The following is a 13,662-nucleotide window of genomic DNA, read 5'->3' on the forward strand; positions in this document are numbered from 1 at the left end:
TTAACGTCCACCAGCAGTTGGGGAAATGATATGGTTTGCCATGCTATCATAAGCTTCTGAATTGCTTTTACTATCGCCATCACCATAAGCATCTAAAAGTTGATCTCCGAGCAAGTAGTGAGTCTCTTCTAAGTCTGTGTTCTCATTTACCCATGAATGTTTCTCCATCATTCTTAATCTCTCTAACTCCATTGCCACTTCCTTCATGGCTGGCCATTCGTCACCTTTCACTCTTAGGCAGCTCTTTGCTAAAATAGCAACTTCCTTTAGTTGGTCAACATTTGCTACATTCATCACCTGTTCATCAACAATTTCAAACAAGCGATCTTCTTTCATTGATGATACAAAATGCGTTGCTAAATTTCTCTCTAATTGAGGTCTATTGAAAGAAAGTGCGTTCTTGCCAGTTAGTAACTCCACAAGGACAACCCCAAAGCTATAAACATCACTCTTTTCAGTCAATTGGCTTGTGTGGAAGTACTCAAGGTCCAAGTAACCGAGTGTCCCTTGAACCAATGTGGTTAATTGAGTTTGGTCTATGGGGATCAACCTTGAAGCTCCAAAACCAGATACTTTAGCAACATAATTGTCATCCAAGAGTATGTTAGTGGACTTAACATCTCTATGAATAATAGGAGTACTTGCGGCAGAGTGCAAATATGAAAGGGTTGCTGCAGTTTCGGTTGCTATCCTTAAGCGATTCTCCCAAATTATTGAGGACCTGTTGTGGTCGATATTGTGTATGTGCTCGTAGAGAGTGTCATTTGTAACAAATTCATAGACAAGTAAGGGAATTTGTGTCTCCAAGCAACACCCTAGGAGCACTACAAGAAAATCAAGCTATAGTAGCGTTTTTTATAGCAGCGCCTCAAAAAATGCAGCTATAAAGTGGTTATTGTGACGGTCTTTGACCGCAATTAAAACTTAAGTTTATAGTCGCATTTATTTTCTAAACTACTGCTATACATAATTTTTTAGCTACGTTTACAACTCAACCGCTACAATAGGTTAAACAAATAAGGCGCCAAAAAAAATTCTAATTTAGCGCTCAGAATTTCAGTCCCAAAAAAAAGGGTTCAACTCTAAGTCGATCTATCTATACTTCTTGTGCCCTAGTCTATCTATACTTTCACGAAGTAGCACCAAGAAGTCACAGAGGCTTCCTAATTACACAAGCTACAGCCCACCGGTGTATCGGCTAGTGTATCAACGGTTCATCCTCCATCGGTGTATCGACCGATGCATCAACGGTTCTTGATTTCAGGTCAGTTTGCTCTCTCTCTCTCTCTCTCTCTCTCTCCAGACACTCTCATAATGTACCAACATACCAACCAAATCCATAAATTAATAATCTATATATTTTATCCTCCATCGGTGTTTCTCATGTATGCTTCAAAATAAACCCAACCCAGAATTCCTACAACTTCCAATCTTCCAGGGACCATAAAAACCCTAAATTTTCGCTATGATTTCATGTTAAAATCTTGGTTTTTATTTGGTTTTTGTGTTCTTTTTACCATAATCCATGGCTTCTAAACCAGTTCCAAATATTTTAATCATCTTCATGTTGACCTGTACACTAACAAGCACATATTCTCTTCCTTTTGTTGTCTTTCATGGTAATTTTCTCATCATTCTATATGATCTCCTTGATTATTCATGCCCACAATATGCTCTGTTTACTTTAATTAACAATTCATTATTGAGAATTGGAATGTGAAGATCACAGTGTGATGATTAAGTTTTATTGTTACTAAGTGTAACAAGCCCGCGGGGGACCTCGCTACAGCTCGGACTCGACTTTCGTAGTCACGGTTCTAAGTCTGAACCAAAGAGTCCAAATCCGGCAAATCGTTTTTGAGAAAAACAGATTTTTGAAAGAAGTGCCAAACATGGACTGCTTTGCCAGATACAGAGTCGCCACCTAAATATTTTATTTTGGGAAATTTAGGAAACCCTGACTCGGTGCCAAAAGGCCACGTGTCCGTCATCACCAAAGTTGCCTCGGCTCGGGAACTTGGGTACGATTGGGGAAGGTCACTTCGTGAGCACCCCCGCTCGCCCGGTCATAGACCGGCCTCTACTAACCATGATATCAATTTTTGAAAACATTGTGAGTTCTTATTCCGGTTTATTAGCCTAGGTTACTATGTGATGCGCACAGCATATAAGTATAGACCGAGTCGCCCAAATTGGAACAAAACATTTCATGCTTGCTTTTGAAAAGGGTTTGCTACCCGCAGGTAGGCTTGAAACATTTGATGATTTATTCCAATTCAGATAACCCGACCTCCACCCACAGGCATTCAGGCAGGTATATCACATAAGCAAATAGCCTCATGGTAAGCATGCTATCATGGCAGTCACTCACACGCATGCAAGGATGCTAAAGCATAAAACTCACCGAGTACTCCAAGCCAAAACAAAATTTACATTAGAAATCATGCATGAATCCTAAATATACAGAAATGCCTAATGCCACACATGCAAAATGCAACTATAGCAGGCTCGGCTATTCTAAAATGGCATATGGAATGCTACAGCTAACATGTATTCAATTTGGAATTGAAAGTACAATGCAGTTAGTATGATGCGCCGAGCCCGGTGCATGCAATACAGATGAATGAATGCAAACATGCTGTCATACTGTATGCTAATTTAAATATGCCCTAATCTAACCATCGTAAGCGGATAAATAAAAGGGAGAAAGACGTGGGGTTGGAAGACATACATCACACTCACGCACACTTATTACAGTTGTGCCCTCACTCGGAGGGTCCGAATAAATAATACAGTCCAAATATTACAGTCCCCAAAATAAAAGAATATTACAGTCCAAAATATTACAGAATTCTAATTAATTAATGAATTAACTAGAAAGCAAATAAACTGGCGTGCAAGCCAGGGACTGTCTTACTTCTGGTGGATGATGCATGTCCGGGTTGTCTTGCGCGGAAATCCACCGGAATGCCCCAATTAGCCTCTGTTTACACCTGTTCTTGAAATGCGTGCCAAGCCCCAAAAAGTTGCTGATTCCTGGTTTTTCTGCAACAGAGAACAGGAAAGGGGCATAGCAATGTATTTGCACAGATATATGCATGCCTCGATCCTCGTGCCACCAATCACGCATATCGAGACATGATGGCCGAGGAGTCGAAATGCACAACTCAATATAGGATGAATGCACATGAAACTACAGCTAAAACCTAACTCCATCATGGATAATCCGGAGTGTCGGTGACTGGGGAATTGAAACACATTTCGTCACTCGGAGTACGAAATGTACCTCGCTTCCCGTGCCCGGGCTAACTCCTATCCCGGATACGATGCGATATGCATGATATGCATGAAATGTAACTAAGATACAATTCTAACATACACAATGCTATGGAAATGAAATGCCTCGAAATACGTGCACACGGGCACGCAAACCGAGAAAATGACAGAATGCTGTCTAAGATACAACCTAGTATGCACTATGCTATGAAAATGAGATGCCTCGAAATGCGTGCACACGGGCACGCAAACCGAGATGTCTCAAAATGCGTGCACACAGGCACGCAAACCGAGAAAATACAGAATATGATAAAAATGAGATGCCTCGAAATGCGTGCACGCGGGCACGCAAACCGAGGCGATGATATGTGTCTCGAAATACGTGCACGCGGGCACGCAAACCGAGGCGATGATAGGTGTCTCGAAATGCGTACACGCGGGCACGCACACCGAGGCGATGATAGGTGTCTCGAAATACGTGCACGCGGGCACACAAACCGAGGCGATGATAGGTGCAATGAAAACGAGATGCCTCGAAATGCGTGCACACGGGCACGCAAACCGAGGCAATGGTAAATGCAATGAAAATGAGATGCCTCGAAGTGCGTGCACACGGGCACGCAAACCGAGGCAATGGTAAATGCTATGAAAATAAGGTGCCTCAAAATGCGTGCACACGGGCACGCAAACGGAGACAATGGTAAATGTCTCGAAATGCGTGCACGCGGGTCACGCAAATCGAGGCGATGATATGTGCCTCGAAATGCGAGCACGGGGGCACGCAAACCGAGGCGATGATAAAATGTAGTGAAATGACATGGAAACATGATATAGACTTATACCAATGTGAATGAGCCTCAGCCACACTCACATAAGAAGCTGGTTGATGAAAATGAAGTGCCTCGAAATGTGTGCACACGGGCACGCAAACCGAGGCAATGGCATACGTAATGCAAATGACATGGAAATGACAAATGGGCTTATACCAACATGAGTGAGCCTTAGCCACACTCACATAGGATGCCGGTTGATGAAAATGAAGTGCCTCGAAATGCGTGCACACGGGCACGCAAACCGAGGCAATGGCATACGCAATGCAAATGACATGGAAACATGATATGGGCTTATACCAACATGAGTGAGCCTCAGCGACACTCACATAGGATGCCGATGGAAGAAAATGAAGTGCCTCGAAATGCGTGCACACGGGCACACAAACCGAGGCAATGCATACGCAATGCAAATGACATGGAAAATGAAGTATGGACTTATACTAACACGAGTGATGACATGAAATGGATGGCAATCATTCTAACAGAATTTCAGCAACAAAATATGGGGGAAAACAGTCCCGAAATGAAGCGAAATGACACCAAATGCATGAAATTGTCCCGAAATATGAATTTAGGCACCCGAAATGGCCTATAGCTAGGCCAAACATGCACAATATGGACATGCAATGCAAAGACAGAAGCTAGAAAGTCCCAAAATAAACACTTTTCCAGTTTATAGCATGGCCAAACAGTAAGTATAGATATGGCAAAAATGGCATGCAAGAATACGGTATTTTCAAGGGGTAATGAAGCAAGTGATATAAAAAAAACCCAAACTGAAAAATTTCCTTCTACAACACTGAAGATGGACCAAAAATATGAACATTTACAGTATATGGCAGCCTCAAAATCAGTATACAAATATGCTAAAAATGTGATGCAAAACAAAGCTCAAAAGGTGCTATAACATGAAGTATACAAAATAATCACCAAACAGAAAAAAAGTGTTAATGAAACATGAAGTATAGATCAAAATAAGACTATCGCTAGGCCTGTAAAATGGCCGAAAACAAAAGCATGGTAGGCTAACTAAACATGCAAGAAAACGAACCAAAAGGTAGCCAAAGAGGCAAGTGGTATATGCAATGCTCAAACTGAAAAATTCCCTTCTACAACATTGAAGAGGGACCAAAAATAAGCATATTTACAGAACTGTAAAACGGCCAAAACAGAATACAAACATGCTAGAAATGCAATGCAAAATTAGGCTCAAAAGTGGCTATAACATGAGGTATGCAAAATAATCACCAAATAGCCAAAGACCCTTAATAAAACATGAAGTATAGGTCAAAATAAGACTATCTATAGGCCTGTAAAATGGCCGAAAACAAAAGCATGGTAGGCTAACTAAACATGCAAGAAAACGGTATTTACAAAGGGTATTGAAGCAAGTAGCATATGGAGGGCTCAAACAGGGTTGAGCCCTTAATGAAAAGTGACAATGAGCTCAAAATAGGGCCCTTTTCAGTTAGGGCCGGAGCTTGAAACAAAAAGCATGGATGGCTTAGAGATGGTGCAAGAATGAGCTAGAAAAGAGGGAAATTGGACTTACCTTTGAAGACCAACACTTTTGTTGCTTCTTGGACCAGATTTGGTGACTCTAAGCTGCTGGAATTCTTCCCCTTGCTGCTGGAATGGAAGGGTGGTGGTAGAGCTTGAAGATGATGAAGAAATGGAACCCAAAACTTGAAGGAAATGGGGTGCTATGTATGTATCTCCTCCAAGAAAGCCTTGTAACCCCTTTCTTGAGTTGGGAGGTCAACAAAATTTTAGAGAGAGAGAGAAGAGCCTCTTCAAAAGTCTAGTGAAAAATGAGCCTTTTTCTTCTTTCAAAAGGGGCCCCGGATGTAGATATTTTTTGGGGGAAAACCAAGGCACAGCTGGAATGCACTCAACCTGAAGAAGCAGGCCGGCCAGTTACTTTTTCTGCAGATGGCCGGCCAGCCACTTAACATAGCCGGCCGGCTAGGTCAAAGACAAAAACGGCCGGCCGCCCAGAAAAAATGGCCGGTCACCCCCTAGGATGAAGCCCCAGAAGTTAGCTTTCCAATGGCGCAAACCTTGCATTAAAATTCCTCCTGTAGAAAAAGTTATGCCCTTTTCCGTGAAGCCGCGCAGATTCAGTCCAAGCGGACTTCAACCAACCACATCTCTCCCCCCCGGACTTGGACTTGGGAGATTCTTGAGTGAAAAATGAAGCCCCGGAAGTAAGCTTTCCAATGGTGGTGGCCTCATATCTTAATTCCTCTTGTGCAAAGAGTTACGCCCGTTTCGGTGAAGCCGCGCAGCTTTTTCTCCTTCCCGGATTCATGCTGAAACACTTTTGACCAAAAAGAAGTTGGCTTTTCGGCAAAATTACTAGCCTCCCACCAACTTTTGGTGTCCTCTCATGTGTGTAGATCACATATATGTGGTTTGGGGTTGGCAACAGTGACTCCAGGGTGTTCAACATTGCATTTGAAGAGGAGGGGCAAAAATGGAAAGAAAAATTAATGGCTGGCCATAAACTTTTAGGGTCCTCCCAAGTGTGTACATCACAGATATGTGGTTCAAAGTTCAAGAAAGTGGGCCCAAGGTGTTCAACATTGGCCCGGAAGAGGAGGGGCAAAAATGGAAATAACAATTAATGGCCGGCCATGACTTTTTTGGGTCCTCCAAGGTGTGTAGATCACAGTTATGTGGTTGAAAGTTGGCAACACTACCCCTAGGGTGTTCAACATTAGCCCGGAAGTTGGAAAAACGGGCGTCGGGAGGCTCCGGAGGAGAGATAATTTGTTGCTGCAACAATTACTGGCCTCCCACCCTTCAGTGACCTCCCTGGTGATAAAAAAGAGGTACCTGCCAAAAATGAGCAAAAACCGATGCAAAACGGATGTTCGGGGGCCAAAACACGCAGTTCGGGATCCCGAAAATAGGCTGTTAAGCACCGAAAGTGGCGTTCGGCCACGAAGTGGGTTTCTCAGGCCCCAGTGTCCCTCAAAAGGGAGCAAATAGGAAGTATGCCAAAAACCGGGGCAAACGGAGATGGTTAGGCGGTCCCGAACCGAGGTACATGGCCTGACGGCTCCGAAAACCGGAAACCGGACTCCGAAATGGGAAAAATGGCCTACGGCCACCAAATGTAGCCTACGGACATTGAGAGATGGTCTGCTGGACCTCTCCCTCCCCTCAGGAAAAGAAGCAGAGAAAACCGAGTCTGGTTCGCAAACCGAGACAGGGCACAGAAGAGGGTTCGGAAGTCCGGAGGCAGGGCTCACGGCCGCGACTCCGAGACTTCTGAACGAGCACATCATGCAACATCACCAAGCGCTCAATCGGTGACGTCTGAGTCTTAAGGTCGGTCAAAAATGGGGTGTCTACAGTTGCCCCTCTTTGACAGAACTCGGAAGTCACAAGTGACGGGAGTGAATGTCAAAGCCCAGAGACGACCCATTTTTGACAAGGCCGAAGACTTAGACAAACATACTGGATAAACAGAAATGCGCCCGCAGGCATGCCCGCAGGCAGGGGCAAAATGCAAAATGATACGCAGAAATATTTTGAAGATTGGACTTATACGCTACGCGAAGCCGGTTTGATAATTGGACTTATACGCTACGCGAAGCCAGTTTGATAATTGGACTTATACGCTACGCGAAGCCGGTTTGAAGATTGGACTTATACACTACGCGAAGCCGATTTGAAAGTTGGACTTATACGCTACACGAAGCCGATTTGAAAGTTGAGGATTCATGCAATGCACTGTAACGTAGTGGCTAAAATGCAATGTAATAGCTAAGAGGTAAAGGTACCTTACAGGGGCAATTGGCAATGACTTACCTCATGCTGCTGGGGATCTTTCGCTCCTTCTTGGTTGAACTGCAGGTATTACTTTTCTTCCTGACCAAGGTCGCAGCTTTCCCTATTCTCCAACAGGGTGACAGACTAGGTTGGTTCAGTATCCAGAATTGAGGTGCATACATGCTATTTCAACCTATGGGGCTTCCATACAGATTTCAAGCCGAGGACGCGCCTCAGGGTATTTAAACCAGACTCTAGTCTCGGAAATTCCGAACCTTTGCGTTCTAGGCATAAACCATTCGAACTCTAGTTTCCACCGTCGCAGTTGGTCTCCTAAGAACTCACTGCAAACACAAACAGGTGGCTATACCAGACCATGACGAGTCGTTCGGGCACGACAAACACCAAAGGAATTGCACCTTTAGAGAATTTAAGGTCTCCTAGACCGGAAAGTGCACGAGGCGGCGCGAATAAATGCAAATGCGATGCGCAAAACAGCGCGAATGATGATGCAGGATTTAAGGTCTCCTTAGACCAGAGGATTTAAGGTCTCCTAGACCGGGGAGTGCACAAGACAGTGCGATGCAGAGTGAATGCACAAAACAGTGCTAAACAGATGCACAAAATAGTGCGATGCAGAGTGAATGCACAAAACAGTGCGATACCAATAAGGTGCGCAAGATAGCGCGATACAATGCACTAACAAGTACAGGTGAGATGCGCAAGATAGCGCGATGGAATGCATGCAAAATGCAAGTAAAGTGCACAAAACAGTGCAATGCGCAAGAAAGTGCGAGTGATTTGAAATGCACAGGACAGTGCGATACGCTAAACATCGCGATTGAAATGCACAAGACAGTGCGATACGCTAAACAGCGCGATTGATTTTGAAATGCACAAGATAGTGCGATACGCTAAACAGCGCGATTGAAACGCACAAGACAGTGCGATACGCTAAACAGCGCGATTGAAATGCACAAGATAGTGCGATACGCTAAACAGCGCGATTGAAACGCACAAGACAGTGCGATACGCTAAACAGCGCGATTGAAATGCACAAGATAGTGCGATACGCTAAACAGCGCGATTGAAACGCACAAGACAGTGCGATACGCTAAACAGCGCGATTGAAATGCACAAGATAGTGCGATACGCTAAACAGCGCGATTGAAACGCACAAGACAGTGCGATACGCTAAACAGCGCGATTGAAATGCACAAGATAGTGCGATACGCTAAACAGCGCGATTGAAATGCACAAGATAGTGCGATACGCTAAACAGCGCGATTGATTTGAAATGCACTAGACAGTGCGATACGCTAAACAGCGCGATTGAAACGCACTAAACAGTGCGATTGATTTTGAAATGCACTAGACAGTGCGAGTGAGATACAACCACAAGATGCACAAGACAGTGCTAGTGAGATACAAAGTGTAAGTGCACAAGATAGTGCGAGTGAATGCATGTTCTATGCAAATGAGGTGCATTTTCTATGCAAGTATGGAAGAGTGCATTTTCTATGCAAGAGATACGAGCATTTTCTATGCAAGAAACAGGAGCATATTCTATGCAATATTGAAAGCAAATTCTATGCAGGATCGAAAGCAAGCATATTCTATGCATGAATCATAACGATGTGTGGCACGCATGCAACAATAGTGTATATGAAAATTCACATTCTATGTAGTTGAGGAGTATCAAATATGTACTCTGATGCCTCTGATTTACCTCTTAGAAGACTTTGCAACACACTTAGCTCAAAGGGGCACACCCTGTTCATATTGGCGAGAGGTAACATCTGCTGCTGCTGCTTTAATTGCCATTCTGACTTGAAGCATGCTTAAGCTTGGAGTAGAGGCACGCTCATTCTTCAGGGCACTGGCAAGGCCTGAAGAGGTACATATGGAATGCAATCTCAGAATTTTCCGAAGGTGAAACACACTCAGATGCTCAAAATTTTCCCTATTTTCTTTTGCTTCGCAGTCCGGAACTTATATAGCTTCGGATAGGTCCTTGTTTTGCTGTTCTGACATGACTTGGGCTGAACCCTGCGGTTTTATGAAAGAATGAATCTTGTTTTGCACAGATGTGGAGAACGGCACGGCACTCGGAGCGCAAAACGATTTTATTTTGAAATTGATAAATGAGCTCTTGACCGGGTATCGAGCCTACGACTGAACACAGCAAGACAACTCAACACGGAAATAAAAGGCACACAACCTAGACACATCGGGTAACACTCGAAACGACTCAAAACAAGAATCGAGATAAAACAAAAAGACACGACACTCAAATGTGCACAGGGAGCCTGTTTCACCGGGTAGTGTTTCCCACCCTTTCTTATTTGTGGTTCTCACATCACTCGGCCCTCAAGCTCTGTTTTTTTTTTTCTGAAAAAGCCCCTTTCTCACTTTTTCTCTCATCGTACATCTCTCTATTCTTCAATCTCTCGTTTTTCATCCCTCCCCTGGGTGGTTGATGGATGAACAGGAAGTTGCGGGCTCACGCCCAACATAATCAGCTCGCGGCTTTTTCCTTCGGTGACATCTGTCGATGCGCCGGATGAGGGAATGGAGCATCTTGATCCATTCTGAATTGTGCTTCGCACTCGGCTTGATACCTTGCTGCTTGGAAGATGAGGGAACCTTCAGCCGTTTTGTGATCAGCCTCAGTGGTGCCCTTTTCTGGCGAATATGGTGCCCTTTCGGCAAGTAGAGTTCCCTTTCTGACAAGTAAGTTGACAACAGGAGGAAGACAGGACATCTGACTCAACTGTGCCCCTATTTCATCATTTTGACCATTTTTTAGTTTTAGTTTTCTCCTAAAAAAAATTTGACCAAAATGAGAGTTAGATTAACATACTTGTTCAATTTTCTGATTTAAAATCATGCAAGTTAGGCAGTGAGCACTGAGAGTTTTCCTTTTTTGGGTCCAAGAAATGGTCCAGTTTTGAAAATGGAATACTTTTCGAGAAGATTAGTCAACCTCAGTAAAAATTCTCAAAAACTATTTTCGTAAACGACCACTGCTCTACGAGCATGGGACCTACTCTTGAGATGCGCAACCTCGGATCCATGGCAATGAAAAATTGCCCCTTGTCTGAAGGACACTGCATGGCAACGGAATGTTGCCCCTTGTTTGAAATGGCACCGCGGCGTTCTGAATGGCAACGGAAAGTTGCCCCTTGTTTGGATAGCACCGCAGCGCATTGAATGGCAACGGAAAGTTGCCCCTTGTTTGAATGGCACCGTAGTGTATTGTAGTCAGTCCTCAGAGCGACGAACGCAACCAGACTCTCAGATATAGAGAAGGCAAAGATTATCAGAACCATTACATGGACATGATTGAGTTTGAAGTGTTTTACGGCTGGACTTCAGAATGAAGTTGCCTACGTATCGCAAAGATGGGAATCAAACCTTACGTAGTTCGGGGTTAAGGTACACTCGGGTATTAACCTCTCCTTTTTAGGCTCTAACTTTTGCCAAGGCGCCCGTTGCGGGTTTTCGACCTTGCGAGCTTTGTTCTTCTTTTCTTTTCAATTCTTTTCATTTCTTTTTCCTTTTTTGATTTTTTTCGTTCTTTTCTTTGCATCTTTCTTTTTTGTTCTCTTTTTTTTCTTTTTGCATTTTTTGCTTCTTCTTTTTTTGTATTTTTTTCCTCTTGCTCTAACTTTTGCCTGGGTCGCCCTTCCGGGTTTTCGGCCCAGCGAGCCTCTCAAGGGTAAAAGTATAACAAGTCCGTGCCAAATGGTTTTGAGATCCTGGAGTCATCTGAATCCAGGAGAATGGCTGCTGCTTTGCTTTGCAAGCTTCTTCTGATGAGATCTGATCTTCTTGACCTGACTTTGGTGCCTCTTGTTCGAGGGCTGCTTCAAATCTAGCCACACAGGCCTCACATCGTAGTTGACCGTCGAACCTTCTGATTTCAAGTTCAAGGTTTGGAAGCGAAGGGGTTGAGTCTCAAGGCTGAGAGCGATCCTAGGCTGCACAATCTCAAGAGCGATTCCACACAGGTCTTCGCAAGACCGCGCAAAACATTTTGTTTTTGAAAGTTTTTAAGAAAGCGACAAATCGCTCGCGCTGAAGGTAGTGTGAAACCAGTCTGGATCAAGCCAGGGTCCTTCTCAGTACTCACGCTAACAAGCATGATTTCATTCATTAAGGGCTTAGCATGCCTCTCTTTCTCTCAAATGATCAAAGTTTTGCAAATCCCGAGGAATTCCTTCCTCTTCGTTTTCACCGCAGTGTTCAAAAAGTTTTGAAAAACTTAGGTTAAATGCAATGATTTTGGGGTGCAGAAGAGAGCAGGTGGAATGTTCTGCCATTTCATTCAGATTCCGTCACAACTAGCACACGGCAGAAGCGAACATAGAAGTGCAAAAATTACTGCTGTTTCATTCAAATCTGTTGGTACAACTGGCTCCCTGGCAGAAACAGACTCAAAACAAAACGAAAAGACAAACACAAAACAAAATGGTGACGCCCGAGGTAACACCCCCCGGAATCACCCGACTCCTGTACAACAGGACTGACTCGATACAACAAGACAGATCCAAAATAAAAAGAGACTGACTCAAAACAAAAAGACAGACTCAAAACAAAACAACAAGACTGACCCAATACCCGAGTCGGAAACCGGCATTCGCAAATGCTCAAAACAGCGCATGCCATCCACCATATCTGGAGTAAACTGAGCGCTGCCCGCAGGTGGTTCATCCCTCCAATCGCATCATATTATCCCCTACAAGTTCACTGATCAAGTGCCGATAGACTTTGCAGGACCTGGTGCGGGGATGACCCCATTGTCAAATAGATCCTGTACTTCATGGCGAAGACGGAAGCAGGCGTTGGTAGTATGGCCAGTTTGTTGATGGTACGCGCAGTACTGGGTAGTATCATGTGTAGCCGGAAGAGGGTTCGGGAGAGGCCGAGGCTCAAGGGGTTTGAGATGGCCTTGTCCAACAAGGATTTGGAGAGCTTTGGACAAAGGCATATAGAGGGCATGGAAGACCCTCCGACCTCGGGGTTGGTATTTCAAGGTTTGTGGATTTTTGCTGGACGCACCAGCAGGGGGATTAGCAGGTGCTGGCCTAGTTTGCTGATCTCTTCCGAGTGGAGGATTAGGGCTGAAAGGAACATTCCTCGTACAAAGGCCCTTCTCCTGGCTTGCCCCTTGATTCAGACTGCTCTCATTCTGAGTGGCGAAAGTGTCATCCACAGTTTTTGTAACAACTGCGAGGACTTGCTCTTTGTTCAGTCCCTCAGCTTTCAAAGCCTCAATATCCCACCGAAGGTGTTCATGGGGACCAATGCCTGCCCCTACCTTGCTCTTACCAGTTGCTTCCACTTTGTCAAGAGATTGGCTTTCCTCAAATGCAGCCCATCCCAACATCGGGGAGTCTTTTGACATGAAGTTCCCGGTATGTGGTGTGGTCGATGATGGAGCCAATGTCCCGGAGGCCAGATCTGTCACGGTTTTTTGAAGATCTTTAATCATTCCCATCAACTCAGAAATAGTGGGTTCACGGGTTTGAGATGGTTGAGGTTCAGGTGCATCCATCATGCATAGGTCCATGCTTTCTGGGATAAACACCTCAGGCTTGGGTAGATGGGCCGGGGTGATGTATATGCTGGGGTCAAAGGTGGATGGCAGTATGTGGATGTGATTGAGGTAGGCAGGAGATGTTTGGTCATTGGGGTCTGAAGGTGGAGCTATCGTCCGGTTGTCAATGAGATTTTGGATCTCATGACGAAGGCGGTAGCAACGGTCGGT

At 44.5% G+C, this 13,662-nt stretch overlaps 1 pseudogene; it reads right to left on the reverse strand.

Moving 5' to 3' along the window:
• The window catches only part of LOC145821896 (wall-associated receptor kinase 4-like), a 27,638-nt pseudogene continuing 13,976 nt past the window's right edge, over window positions 1-13,662 (reverse strand).

The sequence above is a fragment of the Camellia sinensis genome, chromosome 3, assembly GCF_055761805.1.
Source record: "Camellia sinensis isolate YWXY chromosome 3, ASM5576180v1, whole genome shotgun sequence".
NCBI classification, from domain to species: domain Eukaryota; kingdom Viridiplantae; phylum Streptophyta; class Magnoliopsida; order Ericales; family Theaceae; genus Camellia; species Camellia sinensis.